At 40.5% G+C, this 21,296-nt stretch overlaps 1 pseudogene; it reads left to right on the top strand.

Moving 5' to 3' along the window:
- The first annotated feature begins 15,986 nt into the window (after positions 1 to 15,986).
- Positions 15,987 to 17,445, top strand: LOC107541367 (ubinuclein-1 pseudogene; annotated as a pseudogene).
- The last annotated feature ends 3,851 nt before the right edge of the window (positions 17,446 to 21,296 follow it).

The following is a 21,296-nucleotide window of genomic DNA, read 5'->3' as shown; positions in this document are numbered from 1 at the left end:
TGGAGAACTTCTGGAAATCACCTGCTCCATCCAGTGCTTCATGCTAGAAGGAAACGTCCATGACTGTTTCTCCAACCTCCCAGAGACAGCTTTCAGGCCCTTACTCCCCCAATTTCCCCACATCATGTAAGCCCTCCAGCCCTTGGTTTCCTGCAATACATAGAGTTGCTCTGTTTTCCAGTCCAAACCCTGTTTTCCTGTCAAAATATGAATGTATGAGAGATGTCTAAACTCTCCCGATGCACAGTGAGAGCCAAGATTGATACTCCAAAGCAAGAGTTCTGGGAGTGGGAACTCCCAGAGTGTGGATTGCAGTGGTGCTTGGCACAGGAATTGCAAACACACTGGACCAAGTATGTTTTTTCTTAAGCAATAAATATATGGAAGGGGCATTACAAGGATACTAAGGTGTGTCCTGGAATTGGAGGAAGAATTAGACAATCAAACTTCAGGAAGGGCAGAGAACAGGACTTGAGGAAAATGAGGAGCTCATGAATTCCTCTCTCCTCATCCTTAGGTTTTGTTGCTCTCTACATTTATGCTTTGTTTTTCTCTTTCACTGCAGGAATGTTTTCTGTCTCCGAGGCAAATGAAAACAAAGATTCTAAATTAGTTTGTCCAGAAGAAGTAGGTAGAGTAGAAAAGGGGCTATTTTCCTGCACCAAACCACTACTGGAGTCAAATGTACAAAAACTTGAATGCAATCTGTGCACACAGAGATCGGACAATCAGCATGGAAAGAGAAGTCTAAGTGGATGCAGAATCACCTTCCAAGAAATACCACAGGTTCGGCGTGGAACTGGTGGTTTCACTTTTCACAATGAAGAACAATGGTTCTTCAATAGTACATAGAGTAACAAACCCAGGAAATAGAAGGTGTGCATGCCCCTTATATTCAATTTCTTGCTGCTAACGGGGTGCTGAGTGGAGGCAACTGCCAAACAACTCAACAAAGTCAGAATGGAAGTGAAAATAAAACAAAGGAAAACAAAAAGAAAGGAAAAGACACACCAAATGAATGTGCAAACAAGAATTCTAGTATATATCGCCCAGCTGGGCGTGGCTCAGCGATTGAGCATCGGCTTAGGATCCAGGAGATCTCGGTTCGATTCCCAGTCAGGGCACATACCAGGGTTGCGGGCTTGATCCCCAGTTGGGGGCATGCAGGAGGCAGCCGATCAGTGACTCTCTCATCGTTGATGTTTCTCTCTCTCTTTCTCTCCCTCTCCCTTCCTCTCTCTGAAATCAATAAAAGATATATTTAAAAAAAATTCTAGCACACATGAAGAAATCTCATGCTAAGGAAAAAACATCTAACAAAATAAAGAATTTTATATTAACTCAATGCAGGTAGAGTCAATGTTATAAAAGAGAAAGTCTTAAAAATAATTGTTTAGGGTGCTCCAAGAGATCAGTGAAAGTATAACATCTATTTTTTAAAAAGGCCCAAGCCAGTTTGGCTCAATGGCTAGAGTGTCAGCCCATGGACTGAAGGGTCCTGGGTTCATTTCCAGCCAAGAGCACAAATCTTGGTTACAGGCTCGATCCCCGACCCTAGTCGGGGCATGTGAGGGAGGCAAACAAACCCCAGTTGGGGCATGTGAGGGAGGCAAACAATCGATATGTTTCTCTTACATCGATGTTTCTCTCTCTCTCTCTCTCTCTCTCTCTCTCTCTCTCTCTCTCTCTCTCTCTCCCCCCCCCCTCCCTCCACTCTCAATGAAAACCAATGAAAAAGGTATCAGGTGAGGATTTAAACAACAGGGGGGCAGGGCTCCCTCCCTCATCCCTGGGCTTCTAACCACAAGGATCCCACCCACCCCCACACACAAACCCCACTTTCCTCTCCCTTAGAGGTATCAGTTCCATGCAGTGCACCCAGGGAAGCCCAGTCCTCTTTTTTCTCCTCTAGGGGCTGGGCTTGGTGACTGCTCTCCACTCGGCTCCAGATGCATTCTCCTTGTAGGTCTGTTCTCCTGTTGTCCCATGGTTGTGAGTGCTATTTTTCAAATTAATAGACTATTTTTTAGAGCAGTTTTAGGTTTACAGAAAAACTAATCAGAAGGCACAGAAGGCTCCCAAATGTCCCCTCTCCCCAACCAATCCACAGTTTCCCCTATTATTTATATCTTGTTTTAGTGTTATTACTAACTAATGTTCATAGTTTACATTAGGGTTCCTCTTGGTGCTGTACATTCTATAGATTTTGAAAAGTGTATAATGACATGTATCCACCATTACTGTGTCACACCAGATAGTTTCACTGCCCTAAAAATCCTCTGTGCTCTACCTATTTATTCCTCTCTCCTCGTCAACCCCTGGCAACCACTGATCTTTTTACTGTCTCCACAGTTGTACCTTTTCTAAATATCAAATAGTTAGAATCATACAGTGTGTAGCCTTTCCACAATTGCGTCTTTCACTTAGCAACATGCATTGAAGGTTCCTCCATATCTTTTCTTGGCTTGATAACTCTTTTCTTTTTAGCACTGAATAATATTCTACTGTCCGGGTGTACCTCCATTTATTTATCCACTCACAGCAGGACATCTTAGTTGCTTCCAAGCTTTGACAATTAAAAATAAAGCTCAGGCTTTTGTGTCGAGATAAATTTTCAACTTCTTTGAATAAATACCAAGAAGTGCAATTGCTGAGTTGTATGACAAGACGATGTTAAGCAAGGAAAAAATATATATATATGCTTAACTTTGTAAGAAACTGCCAAACTGTTTTCTACAGTGGCTGTACAATTTTGCATTCCCATCAGCAATTAATGAGAGTTTCCATTGGTCCACATCCTCACCAGCATTTGGTGCTGCCAGTGTTCTGAATTTTGGCCATTCTAAAAAGGTGCTTAGGGGTATCTTGCTATTGTTTTTATTTGAAATTCCCTAATGACATATGATGTGGAGCATCTTTTCATATGCTTATTTGACATCTGTTCATCTTCTTTGGTGAGATGCCTGTACAGAATTTTGGCTCATTTGTTTTTATTTTATTTTGTTTCATGTGTTGTTGTTTTTTATTGGTCAAAATATTACAGATGTCCTAATTTTTCTCCATTGACCCCTTGCACCCTACCCCCATCCTCTCCCCAGGCCTCCACCACACTATTGTCTGTGTCCCTGGGTTATGAATATATGCATATAAATTCTTTGGCTACTCTCTCCCCCTCAACCCACCCACCCTCCTCCACCCCTCTGACATTCGTCAGTCTGATCTATGCTTCCGTGTCACTGAATCTATTCTGTTCATCAGTTTATTAAGTTCTTTAGATTCCACATATAAGTGAGATCATGTGATGTTTGTCTTTCTCTGCCTGGCTTATTTCACTTAGCATAATATTCTCCAGGTCCACCCATATTGTGCCAAAGGGTAGAAGATCCTTCTACTTTACAGCAGCATAGTATTCCATGGTGTAAATGTCCCACAGCTTTTATACCCACTCATCTAATGATGGGCACTTGGTCTGTTTCCAAATGTTAGCTGTTGTAAACTGCGCTGCTATGAAAATAGGGGTGCATGTATTCTTTCTGATTACTGTTTCGGGATTCTTAGGATATATTCCTAGAAGTGGGATCACTAGGTCAAAAGGCAGCTCCATTTTTAATTTTTTGAGGAATCTCCATACTGTTTTCCATAGTGGCTGCACCAGTCTGCATTCCCACCAGCAGTGTACTAGGGTTCCCCTTTCTCAACATCCTCGCCAGCACGTTTCATTTGTTGATTTGTTGATGGTGGCCATTCTTACAGGTATGAAGTGATACCTCATTGTGCTTTTAATTTGCATCTCCTTGGTGATTAGCGACATTAAGCATTTTCTCATGTGTCTCTTGGCCATCTGTATGTCCTCTTTGGAGAAGTGTCTATTCAAGTCCTTTGCCCATTTTTAATTGGATTTTTGTCTTCCTCTTCTTGAGTTCTAGAAGTTCTTTGTACACTTTGAAAAGCAGCCCCTTATCAGATGCATCCTTGGCAAATATGTTCTCCCACACAGTGGAGTTTCTTTGTATTTTGAGGCTGATTTCTTTTGCTGTGCAGAAGCTTTTTAGTTTGATGTAGTTCCATTTGTTCATTTTCTCCTGCCCTAGAAGATGTATTGCCTAAAATTCCAGTACATGAGAGGCCTGTGATTTTACTGCCTATGTTTTCTTCCAGGACTTTTATGGTTTCATGACTTACATTTGAGTCTTTTATCCATTTTGAGTTTATTCTAGTGCATGGTGGTCTAGTTTCATATTTTTTACAGGTACCTGTCCAGTTTTCCCAACACCATCTATTGAAGAGACTGTCATTACTCCATTGTATGCTCTTGCCTTCTTTGTCAAATATTAACTGACCATAATGATGTGAGTATATTTCTGGATTCTCTGTTCTGTTCCACTGATCTATATGTCTGTTGTTGTACCAGTACCAGGCTGTTTTGATTACACTGGCTTTGTAATATAGTTTGATATCCAGTAAAGTAAGTCCTCCAACTCTGCTCTTTTTTCTCAAGATTACTGTGGCTATTCAGGGTCTTTTCAGTTCCATATAAATTTTTGGAATATATTTTCTAGCTCTGTGAAATATGCCATTGGTATTTTAATAGGAATTGCATTGAACCTATAGATTGCTTTGGATAGTATGGACATTTTAATGATATTAATTCTTCCATTTCATGAACATGATATACTCTTCCATTTGTTTATATCTTCCTCTATTTCTTTTTTCAGTCTCCTGTAGTTTTCCAACTATAGTCTTTTACATCCTTGGTTAAGTTTATTACAAGGGATATTATTTTTTTACTTGCAATGTTAAATAGTATTGTTTTTTAGTTACTCTTTCAGAGAGTTCATTGATGCTGTATGAATATGCCATCAATTTTTGGATATTAATTTTGTATCCAGCTACCTTGCCAAATTCATTCATCATATCTAGTAGTACTTTGATGGAGTCTTCAGGGTTTTCTATGTACAATATCACGCCATCTGCAAATAATGACAGTTTACTTCCTCCTTTCCAATTTGGATACCTATTACGTTTTCTTCCTGTCTGATGGCTATGGCAAGGACTTCCAGTACTATGTTGAATAAGAGTGGTGAAAGCAGACAACCCTGTCTTGTTTCTGTTTTTAAGGGAAATGGTTTTAGTTTTTTACTATTGAGTATGATGTTGACTGTAGGTTTGTCATATATGGCCCTTATTATGTTGAGGTATGTTCCATCTATTCCCACATTGCTGAGAGCTTTTATCAAAAATGGGTGCTGGATTTGCTGAATGCTTTTTCGGCATCTATTGATATGACCATATGATTTTGTCCATCATTTTGTTTATGTGGTGTATTACATTTATTGATTTGAGAATATTATACCAGCCTTGCATCCCCAGAATAAATCCCACTTGGTTGTGGTATATGATCTTTTTAATGTATTCCTGGATCTGGTTTGCTAGTATTTTGTTGAGGATTTTAGCATCTATGTTCATCAGGGATATTGGCCTGTAATTTTTATTCTTTGTAGTGTCTTTATCTGGTTTTGGAAATAAGATGATGCTGGCCTCATGAAAAGAGCTTGGGAGTTTTCCTTCCTCTTGAATTTTCTGGAATTGTTTGAGGAGAATAGGTGTTAATTCTTCTTTGAATGTTTGGTAAAACTCACCTGTAAATCTATCTGGTTCAGGACTTTTGTTTGCTGAGAGTTTTTTTATTACTGCTTTAATTTCATTAGTTGTTATCATCCTATTCAGATTTTTGGATTCTTCCTGATTTAGCTTCAGAAAATTGTGTGTTCTAAGAATTTGTCAGTTGTACCCAGGTTGTCCAGTTTGTTGGCATATAGTTGCTCATAGCATTCTCTTACAAACCCCTGTATTTCTGTTGGGTCAGTTGTTATATCTCCTCTTTTATTTCTGATTTTATTTCTTTGGGTCCTCTCTCTTTGTTTCTTGGTGAGTCTGGCTAAAGGTTCATCAATCTTATTAATCTTTTCAAAGGACCAGCTCTTGGTTTCACTGATTTTTTTGTATTTTTTTTTTTAGTCTCTTTGTCATTAATTTATGCTCTGGTCTTTATTATTTCCTTCCATTCTACATCTTCAGGGCTTTTCTTGTTGTTCTGTTTCTAATTCTTTTAGTTGTTGTGTTAGGTGGTTTATTAAATCTTTTTCTTGTTTCTTTAGGTATGCTTATAATGCTATGAACATTCCTCTCAGTACTGCTTTGCCTGAGACCCATAGATTTTTGGGTTGTTATCTGTTCGTTTTCATTTTTTTCTATGAAGATTTTTATTTGTTCCTTGATCTCATTGGTAACCCATTTATTGTTTAATAACATGTTCTTTAGCCTCCATGTGTTTGAATATTTTTGAGTTTTTTTTATAGTGGTTGATTTCTAGTTTAATGCCACTGTGATCTGAGAAGTTGCTTGAATGATTTCAATCTTCTTGAACTTATAGAGACTTGCTTTGTGCCCTAACATGTGGTCTGTTTTTGAGAATGTTCCATGTACACTTGAGAAGAATGTGTATTCTGCTGCTTTGGGATGAAATATTCTGTAAATGTCAATGAAATCCATTAGATCTAGTGAGTCATATAAGGTCTGTGTTTCCCTGTTTATTTTTTGTCTTGATGATCTGTCCAATGATGACAGTGGGGTGTAAAGTTGCCAACTATGATTGTGTTGCTGTCAATCTCCCCCTTAAAGTCCACCAAGAAAGTTCTTGTATACTTAGGTCCTCCTACATTGGGTGCATATATATTTATAAGTGTTATATCCTCCTTTTGGATTGATTCTTTTAGTACTATGTAGGGACCATCTTTGTCTCTTGTTATGGTCTTTATTTTGAAGTCTATTTTGTATGAAATAAGAATTGATACTCCAGAGTTTTTTCATTTCCATTTGCATGGAATATTTTATTCCATCCCTTCACTTTCAACCTGTGTGAATCTTTTGCTCTCAGGTGGGTCTCTTGTAGACAGCATATATTTGGGTTGTTTTCTTATCCATTCAGCTACTCTATGTCTTTTGATTGGACCATTTATTCTGTTTACATTTAAGGTTACTATTGATATATACTTATTTAATGCCATTTTTCCCCTTTATGCTGATGTACATTTCTCTCAATATTCCCTCTTCTTAAAGCAGTCCTTTTAGCACTTCTTGCATTGCTGACTTGGTGGTACTGAACTCCTTTAGCCTCCTTTCATCTGGGAAGCTCTTTATTTCACCTTGAATTGTAAATTACTGCCTTGCTGGATGAAGCAGTCTTGGTTGCCAGTTCTTGCTTTTCATTACTTTGAGAACTTCATGCCAATCCTTTCTGGCCTGAAGTGTTTTTGTTGAGATATCTGCTGTCAGTCTTATGGGGGTTCCTTTGTAGGTCACTGCTTGTCTCTCTCCTATAGCCCTTCATATTCTCTCTTTGTCCTTAACATTTGCCATTTTAATTATGTGTCTTGGAGTGGGTCCCTTTGGGTTCTTGTTTGGAACCCTTTGTGCTTCCTGAACTTATGCAGCTTTCTCCTTCACCAACACAGGGAAATTTTCTGTTATTATTTCCTCCATAGATTCTCTATCCCTTGCTGACTTTCCTCCCCTTCTGGCACCCGTATGATATGAATGTTTTTTCAGTTATGTTGTTCTAAATTTCCCTTAAACTATCCTCATGCTTTTTAAGTGTTTTCTCTTTTTGCTGCTCTGATTGAGTGTTTTTTTCTATCTTATTTTCTAATTCACTTATTCTATCCTCTGCTTCATTGAGCCTGCTTTGAATTCCTTCCAGCGTATTCTTGATATCAGATATAATATCCTTCCTTCTTCCTGGATCTAATTTATCATATCTAGTTCTTTTTTCATGTTTTCTTTAAGTTCCTTGACCTTCCCAGTGTCTTGTGGTTCTCATTAATTTCCTTGAGCATCTTTATAACCATTACTCTGAACTCTATTTCTGATAACTTTCTTAATTCCATCTCATCAAGGTCTTTTTCTGGTGATTCTTCCTTTTCTTTTGTTGAGGGGTTGTTTCTTTGTCTCCCCATTTTAGTGACTCTTAGTGTTTGCATATGTATATTAGATATATTTGCTGTCTCCCAGTCTTGTGGGGTGGGATTTTGTATTGTGAGTCCAGTGGAGCCCAGAGGTGTGTTTTCTTTATACTTCTGAGCTATATGCTCTAGGTGTGTCCCTTTTGTGAGTGTCCCTTTTGTGGGTTCTTTGGGCTCTTGTGTTCTGATTGGGTCTAGATTGCTGTTGATCTGTTCATGAGAGAACCCTTCTCTCAGGTTCGGCTACAACCACATCATGTGAGCTGTTGTACAGGTGCTGACAGGGCATAACAAAACACAACCAAACTGCCAGGAAACAAGCAGTATCTTAAAAAATATCCTGCTCAATCACAATGAAAACATCCCAAGAGAAAGTAGAATTGGGAGAGCGAAGTGAGGAAACAAATGCTTAAGCAAAATAAAAAAGAAAGAAGTGGATATTATTGCTACGAGTAAAAATAAAATAAAAATTTAAAAAATAGAGAAGCTACTGGGAGATAAATGGGGCAGACAAAGATTCTGAAAGGAAAGAAGAGCAAGCAAAATATAAGGGTAGAGAGTAGGAGTACGAAAATGGTTGCAAAAGAAAAAGACAAACACAAACAAACAAAAAGACAGGAAGACAGAGACAAACTCTGATGTTTCCTCAGTGCTCCTTACACAAAATATGTCCAATCAGGTATATTTCCCTAGTTTTTCCAAGCTGGCTATGCAGTATTTTAGCTGTAAATCCAGTCCATGTTTGGGAGTAAGGGCACACTGCTTCTTGTTGGAGTCCCACCATCTTCCCTTTTCTTAGCTCACTTTTAATTGGGTTGATTTTTTTCTTATTGTTGAGCATTTAGTGATTGCATTTTTTTCATGACAGGCTTTGGAAAAGCCAGGTCTCCACGTTCTTCCAGGGTATTGACTACAAGCCACCCCACTACCCCCTAAGATGTCACTCAGACCTTGAGTTGATATTTACCCACTTTCCTGACTCTCACAAGGGCTTTTTAAAAAATTTATCTTTATTGTTGAAAGTGTTAAACATGTCCTCCCCTCCACCTTTGATCTCCCTCCTCTTCACTCCTTTCCTCCTCCCCAGGCTTTCCCCACACTAATGTCTATTAATGGCTTATGCATATATGCATATAAGTTCATTGGTTAATCTCTTCCCTCCCCTCCCCCCCAAAATGCATCAGCCTGTTGCCTGCTTCAATGTCTCTGAATCTATTTTGTTCATCAGTTTATTTTGTTCTTTAGATTCCACATATGAGTGAGATCATGAGTTACTTGTCTTTTTCTCACTGGCTTATTTCTCTTAGCATAATATTCTCCAGGTCCCTCCATGCTGTCTCAAAGGGTAAGAGATCCTTCTTTTTTATACCTGCATAGTATTCCATGGTGTAAATGTACCACGATTTTTTATCTACTCATCTACGGATAGGCACTTGGGCTATTTCCAGGTCATAGCTATTGTAAATTGACCTGCTATGAACATAGGGGTGCATATATTCTTTCTTATTAGTGTTTCAGGATTCTTAGGATCTATTCCTAAAAGTGGGATCACTAGGTCAAAAGGCAGCTCCATTTTTAATTTTTTGAGGAAGCTCCATACTGTTTTCCATAGTGCTTGTACCAATCTGCATTTCCACCAACAGTGTACTCGGGTTCCTTTTCTCCAATCTCGCCGGCACTTGTTGCTTGTTGACTTATTGATGATAGCCATTCTGGCAGGTGTGAGGTGGTAACTCATTGTCGGCTTAATTTGCATCTCTCTGATAATTAGTGACATTCAGCATTTTTTCATATGTCTATTGGATATTTGTATGTCTGGTGAGACCAGGCATCCCTGTGTTGTTCCTGTACTTAAGGGAAATGCTTTTAGCTTTTTCCCATTGAGTATGATGTTGGCTATAGATTTGTCATATATGGCCTTTATTATGTTGAGGTATGATCTCTCTATTCCCACTTTGCTGAGAGTTTTTATCAAAAATGGGTTTTGGATTTTGTCAAATGCTCTTTCTGTGCTTATTGATATTATCATGTAATTTTTGGCTTTCAATTTGTTTATGTGATTTATCTCATTATTGATTTGTGAATATTATACCAGCCTTGCATCCCTGGAATAAATTCCACTTGGTAATGGTGTTTGATCTTTTTAACATATTGCTGGATCTGATTTGCTAATATTTTGTTGAGGATTTTACCATCTATGCTCTCAGGGATATTGGCTTATAATTCTCTTTTTTTGTAATGTTTTTACCTGGTTTTGGAATTAGGATGATGCTGGTCTCATAAAAAGAGCTGGGAAGTGTTCCTTCCTCTTGGATTTTTTTGGAATAGTTTGAGAAGGATTGGTGTTAATTCTTCTTTGAATGCTTGGTAAAACTCCCCTGTGAAGCAGTCCAGGTCAGGGCTTTTTTTCTGCGAGTTTTCCTATCACTGCTCCAATTTCATTAGCTGTTATTGGCTCATTCAGGTTCTCTGATTCTTCCCGACTCAGCTTTGGAAGATTGTATTTTTCTAGGAATTTGCCCATTTTGTCCACATTGTCCAGCATGTTGGCATATAGTTGTTCATAGTATTTGCTTACAAGCCTTTGTGTTTCGGTAGTGTCAGTTGTTACTTTACCTCTTCTGTTACTGATTTTATTTGGGTCCTCTCTCTTTGTTTCTTGATGAGTCTGGCTAAAGGTTCATCAATCTTGTTTATCTTTTCAAAGAACCAGTTTTTGGTTTCATTAATCTTTTGTATTGTTTTTTTAGTCTCTATGTCATTAATTTCTGCTCTGATCTTTATTATTTCCTTCCTTCTACTTACTCTGGGCTTTCATTGTTGTTCTCTTTCTAAGCCTTTAAGTTATAGATTTAGATAGTTTATTAAAAGTTTTTCTTGTCTTTTTCAGGTAGGCCTATAGTGCTATGAACTTCCCTCTCAGGACTGCTTTCATTGTGTCCCATAGAATTTGGGTTGTGTGTTCATTTTCATTTGTTCCCAGGAATTTTTTTATTTCTTCCTTGATCTCATTGGTAACCCATTCATTGTTTAAGAACATGTTATTTAGTCTCCATATGTTTGAATGTTTTTAGTGTTTTTACTGTTATTGATTTTCAATTTCATGTCATTGTGGTCTGAAAAGATGCTTGATATGATTTCAATCTTCTTGAACTTGTAGAGACTTGTTTTGTGTCCTAACTTGTGGTCTCTTTGAGAATGTCCCACGTTCACTTGAGAAAAATGTATATTCTGCTGTTCTGGGATAAAATGTTCTGTAAACATCAATTAAATCCACCTGATCTAGTGCATCATTTAGGGTCACTGTGTCCTTGCTGATTTTTTGTCTGGAAGATCTATCCAGTGAAGTCAGTGGAGTTTCAAGTTCCTTACTATGACTGCACTGCTGTTGATCTCCCCCTTAAAGTCCTCTAGAAGTTTTTTAACATTTCTTATTACATTATTATGTCTTTATTGATTTCAGGGAGAGGAAAAGAGAGGGAGAGAGAGATAAGAACATCAATAATGAGAGAGTCACTGATTACCTGCCTTCTGCATGTTCCTACTGGGGATCAAGCTCACAACCTAGGCATGTGCCTAGGATCCACAATCTCCTGGATCCTAGGTTGATGCTCAACTGCTGAGCCATGCTGGCCAGACATCCAGAAGTTTTTAAAATAATTTTAGGCGCTCCTATATTTTGTGCATATATGTTTACCAGGATTATATCCTCTCGTTGGATCGATCCCTTTATTATTATGTAGTCACCTTTTTTGTCTCTTGTTATAGCTTTAATTTTGAAGTCTATTTTGTCCAATATGAGTATTGCTACCCTAGCTTTTTTTCATTGCCATTTGCATGGAAATTTTTTTTCCATCCCTTCACTCTCATCCTGTGTGCATCTTTTGTTCTGAGGTAGGTCTCTTGTAGACAGCATATACTTGGATCTTGTTTTCTTATCCATTCAGCTACCCTATGTCTTTTGATTGGAGCATTTAAGCCATTGATATTTAAGGTTATTATTGATAGGCACTTATTTGTTCCCATTTTTATTCTTTATGCCTGTATTTCTCCTTCTTCTTCTTGTCCTCCTCCCCCCTCCTCCTCTTCCTCCTTCTTCCTCTTCTTCAACACTCCCTTTAGCAATTCTTTTAGTACTGGTTTGTTGGTAATAAACTCTTTTACCTTTTTTTGGTCTGTGAAGCTCTTTATTTCCCCTTCAATTTTGAATGATAGCATTGCTGGATATAGTAGTCTTGGATTCAGTCCCTTGCTTTTCATTACTTTGAATACTTCATGCCACCCCTTTCTGACCTGAAGTGTTTCTATTGAGAAAGCAGCTGACAGTTTAATGGGAGCTCCCCTGTAGGTAACTTTCTGTTTCTCTCTTGCAGCCTTTGAGAGTCCTTCTTTTTCTTTAATGTTTGCCATTTTAATTATGATATGTCTAGGTGTTGGTCTTTGGGGGGTTCATCTTGAACGGGACTCTCAGTGTTTCCTGAACTTTAGTGACTTTTTCCTTCACCAGGTTAGGGAAATTTTCTGTCATTATTTCTTCAAACAAGTTCTCTATTCCTTGCTCAGATTATTCTCCTTCTGGCTTCCCCTATGATGCAGATGTTACATTTCATGTTGTCCCAAAGCTCCCTCAAATTCTCCTCCTGCTTTTTAATTATTTTGCCAATTGTTGCTCTGAATGGGTGTTTTTTTCTACCTGTTTTCTAATTTCTGATTTGGTCCTCAGCTCTTCTAGTCTAGTATTGATTCCTTCCAGAGTACTTTTTATTTCAGCTATGTCATTCTTCATTTCTGCTTGATTCTTATTCATGTTTTCTAACTCTTTTTTTTTTATGCTGGTGTAGTTCTCATTAAGTTCCATAATGTTCTCCTTAAGTTGCTCGTAGCTCTCACTAAGTATTTGAGCACCCTTATAACCATTACTTTGAATTCTTTATCTGACAAATTGCTTGCCTCCATTTCATTTAGTTCACTTTCTGACAATTACTCCTTTTCTTTCATTGTTTCTTTGTCTCCCCATTTGTACTGTTCCTCTGTATTTGTTTCTATGTATCAGATCAAACTGCTATGCCTCCCAGTCTTCCTGGGGTGGTCTTATGTACTAGGTATTTTGTGGGACCCAGTGGGGCAGTCTCTTAGATCTCCTGAGTTGCATGCTCTAGGAATGCCTCTTGTTTGAGTCATTTGGGTTCTCCTGTTGTAACTGGATACTGAATGTTGTTGTCCCATTTGCGGATGGAATCCCCCCCAGCCTGGCTGACTGTGAGGCTCACCCCCAATTACATTGTTCGAGCTGTTGTGGAGGTGCTGACACAACAGAACAAAATACAACAAAACAAAACAATAGAAACAGAACAAAAACATACACAACACCCCTATGACAGCAACAAAAACAACCACAAAAGAAGATAGAATTAGGAAAGAGAAAAGAGCAAGAATGATAGACGAAAAGAAAGGAAAAAAATATGAGGAAAAAAAGAAGGAAGCAAAAGGAATATGAAGGGGCAGAGATGAAATAAAGAAAATAAGAATAGTCCGGCTGGCGTGGCTTAGCCATTAAGCATTGATCTATGATCCAGCAGATCAAATTCCTGGTCAAGGCACATGCTCAGGTTGCAGACTTGATCCCCAGTAGGGGGCGTGCAGGAGGAAGCTGATCAATGACTCTCATCATTGCTGTTTCTCTCTCTCTCTCCCTCTCCCTTCTTCTCTCTGAAATTAACAAAGATATATATATTTTTTAATAAAGAAGATAAGAATAAAGAATAGGGGAAAGAAAAGGGTATAAGAGAGAAGAGGAAGAAAAAAATTTGAAAAGGAAAATAGAGGAGAAAGCAGATAGACCCAAAATAAGAAAAGGAAAAAAGATGAGAAAGCAAGGGGGAAAGGGGAGAAAATAGAGTAGGAAAAGGGAAGAGAACAATTAGATATATGAAAGAAACAATAGAGACTAAAATAATAACAAATAAAAGAAGAAAGATAAGGAAGATAAAGAAGAAAAAAAGTAAAGTGTCATTTGTCTCAGCATAGTTTAGTGCCTCCTGGGAGCTCCCTTTGTATCCTGCTCTTCTGATGACTGTGGCTGACTGTTGTGTCTGCCAATTCTGAGCTCCCCAGGAGGTACTTAGGTGCTAACCACTGTCAGAGACTGTCCTCCTTTGGCTTTCAGCAGACTATTTGAAGCTCCAAGCAATACACAGCTTTCCACAGGACTTGGCTGTGCTGGCGAGGGGCCAAGCTACACTCTAAGGCAGGTTTGTTAGCAGCAGGGGGCCCAAGGCTGAGTCAGTAAACTTCCCCAGGTCCCCAGGCTCCGCTTCTACCTGCCTTCGCCTGCCAGCCAGCTGTCAATATTAATCACTCAAAAGTGTTTCTGAAAGGGCTTTAGTCGGAATGGAGAGTTTAGACCTGTGGGTCTCCCGTGAGGGGGAGGTTCTATTCAGATTTCAGGGAAAGTGGTGGGTGTGTTTCCCCCTCCCAGAGCTACTCCTCAGAGAGTGTCCCAGAATATTACTCTGCTTTGGGCTGGGCGGAAGTCCTCGTTAGCAGTACAATGGGATCAGCTGGACACTGGCAGTTTCTACCAGCTATCCCATTGGGGGAAATACCAGTAACCTGACTAGTGGTTATTGGGGTGGACGGTCCCACCCCCAATCCAGTGACTGATGCTTCCTGAGCCTGTTCAAATCCCTAAGCTTTGTCTCTACTGCTCTCTCCTCTGCAAAGGTGAAGATGCAGGGTGTGGCAGGCAGGGTTCCAGAGGATGGGGTGGGCTGTATCACCTAGGGCGGGTTTTTTTTTCCTTTTCCAGAGCTATGGCTTCTGGGAGAAACTAGTACCTCTCAGGAAAAATGGCCTTTTGGATTTGGAGGGGTACGACCCAATGCAACTTTCCCAGCTGCCTCTTTTCTACATCTCCCCCCAATGCTTCCCTCCCTCAGCCTCTCCTCAGACACCTCGAGTCTGCACCGACCTCCCTCCATCAAAGCCTTAGGTGAGTAGCTGCAGTCGAAACTCCTGTGCTCTGGGTTTAAAAAACAAAATAAAAACAAAACAAAAAAAAACAGCTGAGGGTTTCTCTCCGATTGGCTCCAGTCTACCGACTCTGGTCTCCCAGGCAGCATGAACGCCTGTTGCCTTTCCCGGCTGAATGTTACATGGACCACTGGTATCGGCTCTGGTGCTCCAGGCTCTAGAGCCCAGCCTGGTTTCTGTGCCTCAGTCTTCTCAGGGAAATAACCCTCCTGTGGCCGAGAAATCCCTCCTCACTCTCGGCCTTCTGCCCATGGAAGCTGTCAGCCCCTCTCCAACCTCAGCCTTCCTACCAGTCTCCAGATGTTTTCTGTCCTTCTTTAATATATGTCTCCTCCTCAGGTGGACCTCAGATGGTAATTCCAGGTGAATGTTCCCCAATTTAGTTTTATTTCCAGGCTGGCCCCAGGAGGAGGTGCAACAAAGGTCTGCCTGTTCAGCTTCCATCTTCTCTCTCCCTTACTGGGGCTTTTTGATCTGTGGACAGGGGCGGTGGAACTGCATTGGCCCTCATTCCTAGACTTGCTTCAGGGCCCAGTTGCTAACTAGAGCTGTGGCCAGTGCATCTGATCCAGCCTGCCAGCGAGGGAACATGGTGATATCACACTTGTGACAAAGAACCCAAAACAGTAACAACTGCCAAGACATGTTTGGAGTCATGTCAGAATCCCCCAGAATCCAGTTAACTTCTCTCCCAGGCCCTCTGAATCTCACATTTGTTTAAAGAAATCTGGGTAAGAGGAGGTTGGGAGAGCAGAACAGCACTGAGATTCTAAATTGACTACAGCAACCATTCATATTACACTCGCCTCTTGGACCCAGATGATAAGTGACACCCAACTTTCTTCTACCCATAGCTGGTCAAGAGTGCACAGGAAAAAGTGGGAGGTCTTCAACTTGAAATAAGGGTGTAAAGAATCACAGAAAAGACCAAATATGGAACTTGATTGGTGGGGGGTTAAATATGATGAATATGATTCTTCCACTGACTGGTTTGGACTTGAAGCATCTGATGAGCTTGTTCCTGCTTTGCTAACCTTGAAGCATGGGGGATTTTACATTCACTTGAGAACCCTACAGTTATTACAAACATTAAAAGCTGACAACATTAAAGAAAAGTGGAAAAATCACCAAAGAAGAGGAAGTTAAAGGAAGGTGGTGAGAAGAGAAAACAAAAACAAAAAACGATGACACTTTCAACAGGGAGAAGAAATGAACAGAACCCAAGTTTTCCCAAACTGGCTTCATAGCACTTAATGCTGGCAAGCAGAAGAAAAATTAAAAATGTCCTTAGGGCTCTAAATGATATGAGATGCTAAAGAAATTTCAGAAAGAGAAATAGGCCCAGGAAAATCAGGCATGAGGAGCATAAGCCTGTGGGAATGGGGAGCACCTCCCACCCTTGCTTCAACCTTCTGCTCTGCTTCTGACAACAATTTGCTTCACGAAGTCACTGCCATGGTCTCTCTCACTTATTTGGACTTGAAAGCAGCTGCTCAGTGAGTCTCCAGAAAGAAAACTCTTCTGTGATATGGATAATGAAAGATTCCTGTGCGGTGGGATTGGACCAGGAATTCAGACAGTTCTCTTCCATCCCCAGAGGCCTGCCAGTGCCCCTGGAGATGTGCAGTGAGAAGACACCTCAGGCTCAGTGAGCATGCAAACAGAAGTTCTCCACCGAGGATATTAGTAGCATCCCTATTGAGCAAGCAGGTGAAAACCTGGAAGCTGAGCAGCAGGGTCGGTTCTGAGGTGCATGGCCATCTAACTTGATTCCTACCCTGCAGCAAGGTCACCCTGGTCATATTTGTTCAAGAACTTCATCTTCAGGAGCTGGTTGTGGGGGTGCATCTGAAGGAGCCTCTACAGAAACTTAAAAAAAGCTATTGGCAGGGCACTACTAGAGCAGATGGCCAAGTACCAAGAGGAATGCCAGGCACACACAAGCAAAGATTGTAGAGCTACTGGAAGAGGAAAAAGACAAGTTGCTGAGAGAACAGATGTGTTCTGGTAAGGAAGAAAAAACAGGGGAGCAGAGCCCAGAAGAAATTCCAATGGACTGCTGAAATCAGGAAAGCTATGATCTGGAAAGAAACAAGAGTCAGTCTGGAGAGGACTGTGTGAAAGCTTTTCTGGATACTGAAATCCAAACTCTCTGGCCCCAAGGCTGAGTACAGGCTAGGTCTCTGTGAAAGCAGAGCAGACCACATCATGGGTCCTTGACATGGATATTGACCAAGAAGAAAGTAATGGGTCCTTCAAAGTCAAAGTGAAGGAATCACAGACTAAGCCTCATAAAAAGGTTATTATCCTATCAGCCCAAATTGGCAACCCAATTGTTTTGCATAAAAGTCATAGGTGTGTCCAGCCGGTGTGGCTCAGCGGATGGAGATAGATATTCATTTCCCAGTCATGGCACATGCTCGGGTTGCGGGCTCGATCCCCAGTGGGGGGCATGCAGGAGGCAGCAAATCAATGACTCTCTCATCACTGATGTTTCTATCTCTCTCTCTCCCTCTCCCTTCCTCTCTCTGAAATCAATAAAGATATATTTTTTTAAAAGTCACAGGTGTGTTATTTTTCAATTACAGTTTACTTTCAATATTATTTTGTATTGGTTTAGGTGTATAGCATAGTGGTTAGACAATCCTATACTTTACATAGTGTTCCCCTCAATATTTCCAGTAGTGGGTACTGGTGCAAGGTGGCTTGCACCATACATAGTTATTGCAATATTCCCTATGCTGTACTTTATGTCCCTGAAAGTCCCTGGTTTTTATGTATGAAAGTAAAAAGGGAATTTTCCAAAGCCCAACTCTCTCGAGCATCACTCTATAGCTCTCTGTAATCAGCCCCTCAATTATCTGGCCAAATAGAGAATGGCACTGAAGCAGACTGAGGGGGAAAAAATGCCAATGAGTTCTAGCTATAAAGAGCTCTCCTGCCAGGCTCCCTTCAGCAAAGCTTTCCAGAACAACAGTCTAAATTTCGACACCTCAGAGCCCAGATCTAAGTCAGTCTTATGTGTAGGCATTGAACAGCACAAAACGTCACTCCCACACCCCACCTAGTTGTATTTGGCAACAACCTCCCAGACTCAAAATCTTCCTCCTCTGAATCTCAGCATCCATTCCTCCATGGCAGCCTCTTCAGGAGGCACTGCAGCCCCCAGTACAGTCCCCATAAAAGCCCAGCTTCACCCTCCACTTCCCTGAGCCACACAGCAAAACAACATTCCACCAACTCTTCAGGACTATCTTACGAGGCTCCCCTTACTGGCTCTAGCTCCCAACATGGGGTTGCTTCTAGCAGCTCTCCTCTAGAAGAATAGCAATCCAGAGCTTCACTTTCTCCTGAAAACTTACTCCCAGGTATACAGCTTCCCTTCATAGAATAGTCTCAAGCCCACGGTGAACAAACCTTCTGTTCCCCAGAAGCTGGCCTTGGTGGTCAAATGGAGATTCTAGTGATGGGAGGCAGGAAGGAACAAAGGTACTGACCTCATCCTCAAAGCCCACCTTGGTTAACAGCCTTGAAAGGAACTTTCTAGGGGCTCTGGGCTTCATAGCTATGTTGCTGGACAGTTTGTGAGGAGACAGATCTTGGGATTGAGAGAGTTCTGGCTTTGGAATATGGGAACATATGTTTTTGAGTTCTAGCACTGTGGCAGATAAGTTTGTAGATCTGCATTTGAAATCTGCCAAACACCTTGGCATTTGGTAAGAGTACCTCATGGAGTCCCATAGGCCAAGGGCTCCTTCTGGCCACAAGAATATCCATGGGATAGTCATGGTGTCCATCCCATGACACCATGGTCAACAAGAGAAAAACCTGGACTAAAGCCACAACTGGGAGACTGAGCCTTTGAAAATAAATTGAGCACTAAATGTGTACTCATTGTGGGGGCCAAGTTCTCTGAACATGACAACCAAGCTCTTTTAGAGAAAAGACATGTAGATCCATCAATCTTGGGACTTTTGTGATAGGATTTTTAAAGGCATTTATTTGGGGCTCAGTTTTCACCATTACCATAAAATGCATTGGATAGATTGGGACTGTTCATGGCATGCCATATTATAAAAGACAATTTCAATGCTTTTATGGTGAAGCAGAATTAGATAAGTCCCATTTTAGCCCTCTGAGCACTTCTCAAAGAGACCTTTTTTTAAAAGACATGTCTGTTTTTGAGACAGAGCCAGTTTTATTTAGTTAAGCTTTTTACGGTTGAATTCCGTAAATCTGTGACATCCTGGCTTAAAGGTCATGTGGGCCCAGAACACCCAATGCCCAATCCAGCCAGAATTCCAGTTTTGTTTTTCCATGGTTTATACACATGTACCTTATTGGTCAAATCTTCTTCGTCTCTTTATGGGAAGAGGTTATGAGGGGTTCCAAGTCACAGATAAACAGGCCAATTTGTTTAATTCTTTGAAATCCTCTTAGGCAAGGTTATAGTAACAGGCTTTATGAAGTGTCTGTCATATAGAGATAAGCTTTGAAGTCCTAGAGCTTTCCAAGCACTGAGTATACATTAACATAAGGGTGGCATGCAGTTAAGTTTAGAGGATGGACCAAGGGCAGACTAGAACAGATGTTCCAGACTCCCCAAGTCACTAAGTTGTTCACTAAACTAGTGATTATTTCACAAAGGTCTTTAGAGTGCTTGCTTATAGCTGTGAAATTTGTACCACAAAGTGTGTTTCCACTGCCTGCTTTAGCTAAGTGAGTTCAAATATGTCAAGTATAAACAGTATCTAGGTGAATTTTATGATTATACAATTTACGCAAAATCCATAATGTGGTAGACTCTATAGAACAAATGACTGATTTTCTTCCACAAATTGTAAGGAAAAAAAGAAGGAATAAGAATCTAAAGGCTAGAACAAATTAAAGATGCATATCAACCATGTGCAATGTGTGAAGCTTTTTAGAATACTGATTTGTAGAAATCAACTGTTGTTTTGTTGGGACAATGGGAAAAACTGTAACATTTATTGGATATTTGCTGAAAATAAGGAATTGTTTTACTTTTTAGGTGTGATAATGGTATTGTGGCAAAGAAGGAAGGAAGGAGAGAAGGGAGGGAGGGAGGGAGGGAGGGAGGGAGGGAGGGAGGGAGGGAGGGAGGGAGGGAGGGAGGGAGGGAGGAAGGAAACAAGGAAACAAGGAAACAAGGAAGGAAGGAAGGAAGGAGGGAGGGAGGGAGGGAGGGAGGGAGGGAGGGAGGAAGGAAGGAAGGAAGGAAGGAAGGAAGGAAGGAAGGAAGGAAGGAAGGAAGGAAGGAAGGAAGGAAGGAAGGAAGGAAGGAAGGAAGAAAAAATTTGGTTGGCCTTTGGCCCAGTTCCCGGGAGGTAATCTATAAACCCTTGAAATTTACCAAGTGATAGGAGTGTCTTTATTATTCATTGTGGGCCCTTCAGACCACTCCAATAGTTTATACTAACAAGATGACTCAGGATAAAGGCTGACCAAGCCAGAAAGACAGACCTCATGATTAGAGGTTTGGGGCTATGAGCCCCGTGGTATCAGCCTGACTTCTGGGAGTAGAGGTGGGATGGAGATTGAGTTCAACCACGTGGGTGATGATTCAATCAATCATTCCTATTTAATGAAACTCCAATAAAAAGTCTGGACACCAAAGCCCAGGTGAGCTCCTGGGTTGGTAATACTCTGTGCACGTATTACCACAGTATCAATACTGTCATGGTAATGCATTCCTGAGGACATGGAATTACAACTGAGAACATGGAAGGACATGTCCTTGTCTTTAAAGATACATACAGAAGCATTTACAGATGAACTAGTATGTCTTGGATTTGCTGAAAAATAATCTAGAAGGTGGGGAGAAGAAAGTTGGGACATAGATGAAACAAGATTAGCCATGTGGAATTACAAAAGCTGGGTGCTGGGAACATAGAGATTCCTGAAACTATTTTCTCTAATTTTGTATATGTTTTCAATTTTCCCAAGTGAAAATAAAATGGAAGTCCATGTGGAAAAAATATGGATCCTTAATTTACACCACGTAAAATTCTGAGATGATACCCTAGATTATAAACCTATGGTAAATATACACCTTCTCCCATTAATTCAAATCAAGCACTAATGTAGGTGGTGTTGTGAAGTTCTGCAGATGTAATTAAGATCCAAAATCAGTTGACCTTAAGATAGAGAGATTATTCTGGGTGGGCCTGACCTAATCATGGAGCCGTTAAAAGGATGGGACTCTTCCTGATGCGATTCACT

This window comes from Miniopterus natalensis, chromosome X (genome assembly GCF_054644295.1).
Source record: "Miniopterus natalensis isolate mMinNat1 chromosome X, mMinNat1.hap1, whole genome shotgun sequence".
Taxonomy (NCBI): domain Eukaryota; kingdom Metazoa; phylum Chordata; class Mammalia; order Chiroptera; family Miniopteridae; genus Miniopterus; species Miniopterus natalensis.
This window is presented reverse-complemented; position numbering and strand designations above follow the sequence as displayed.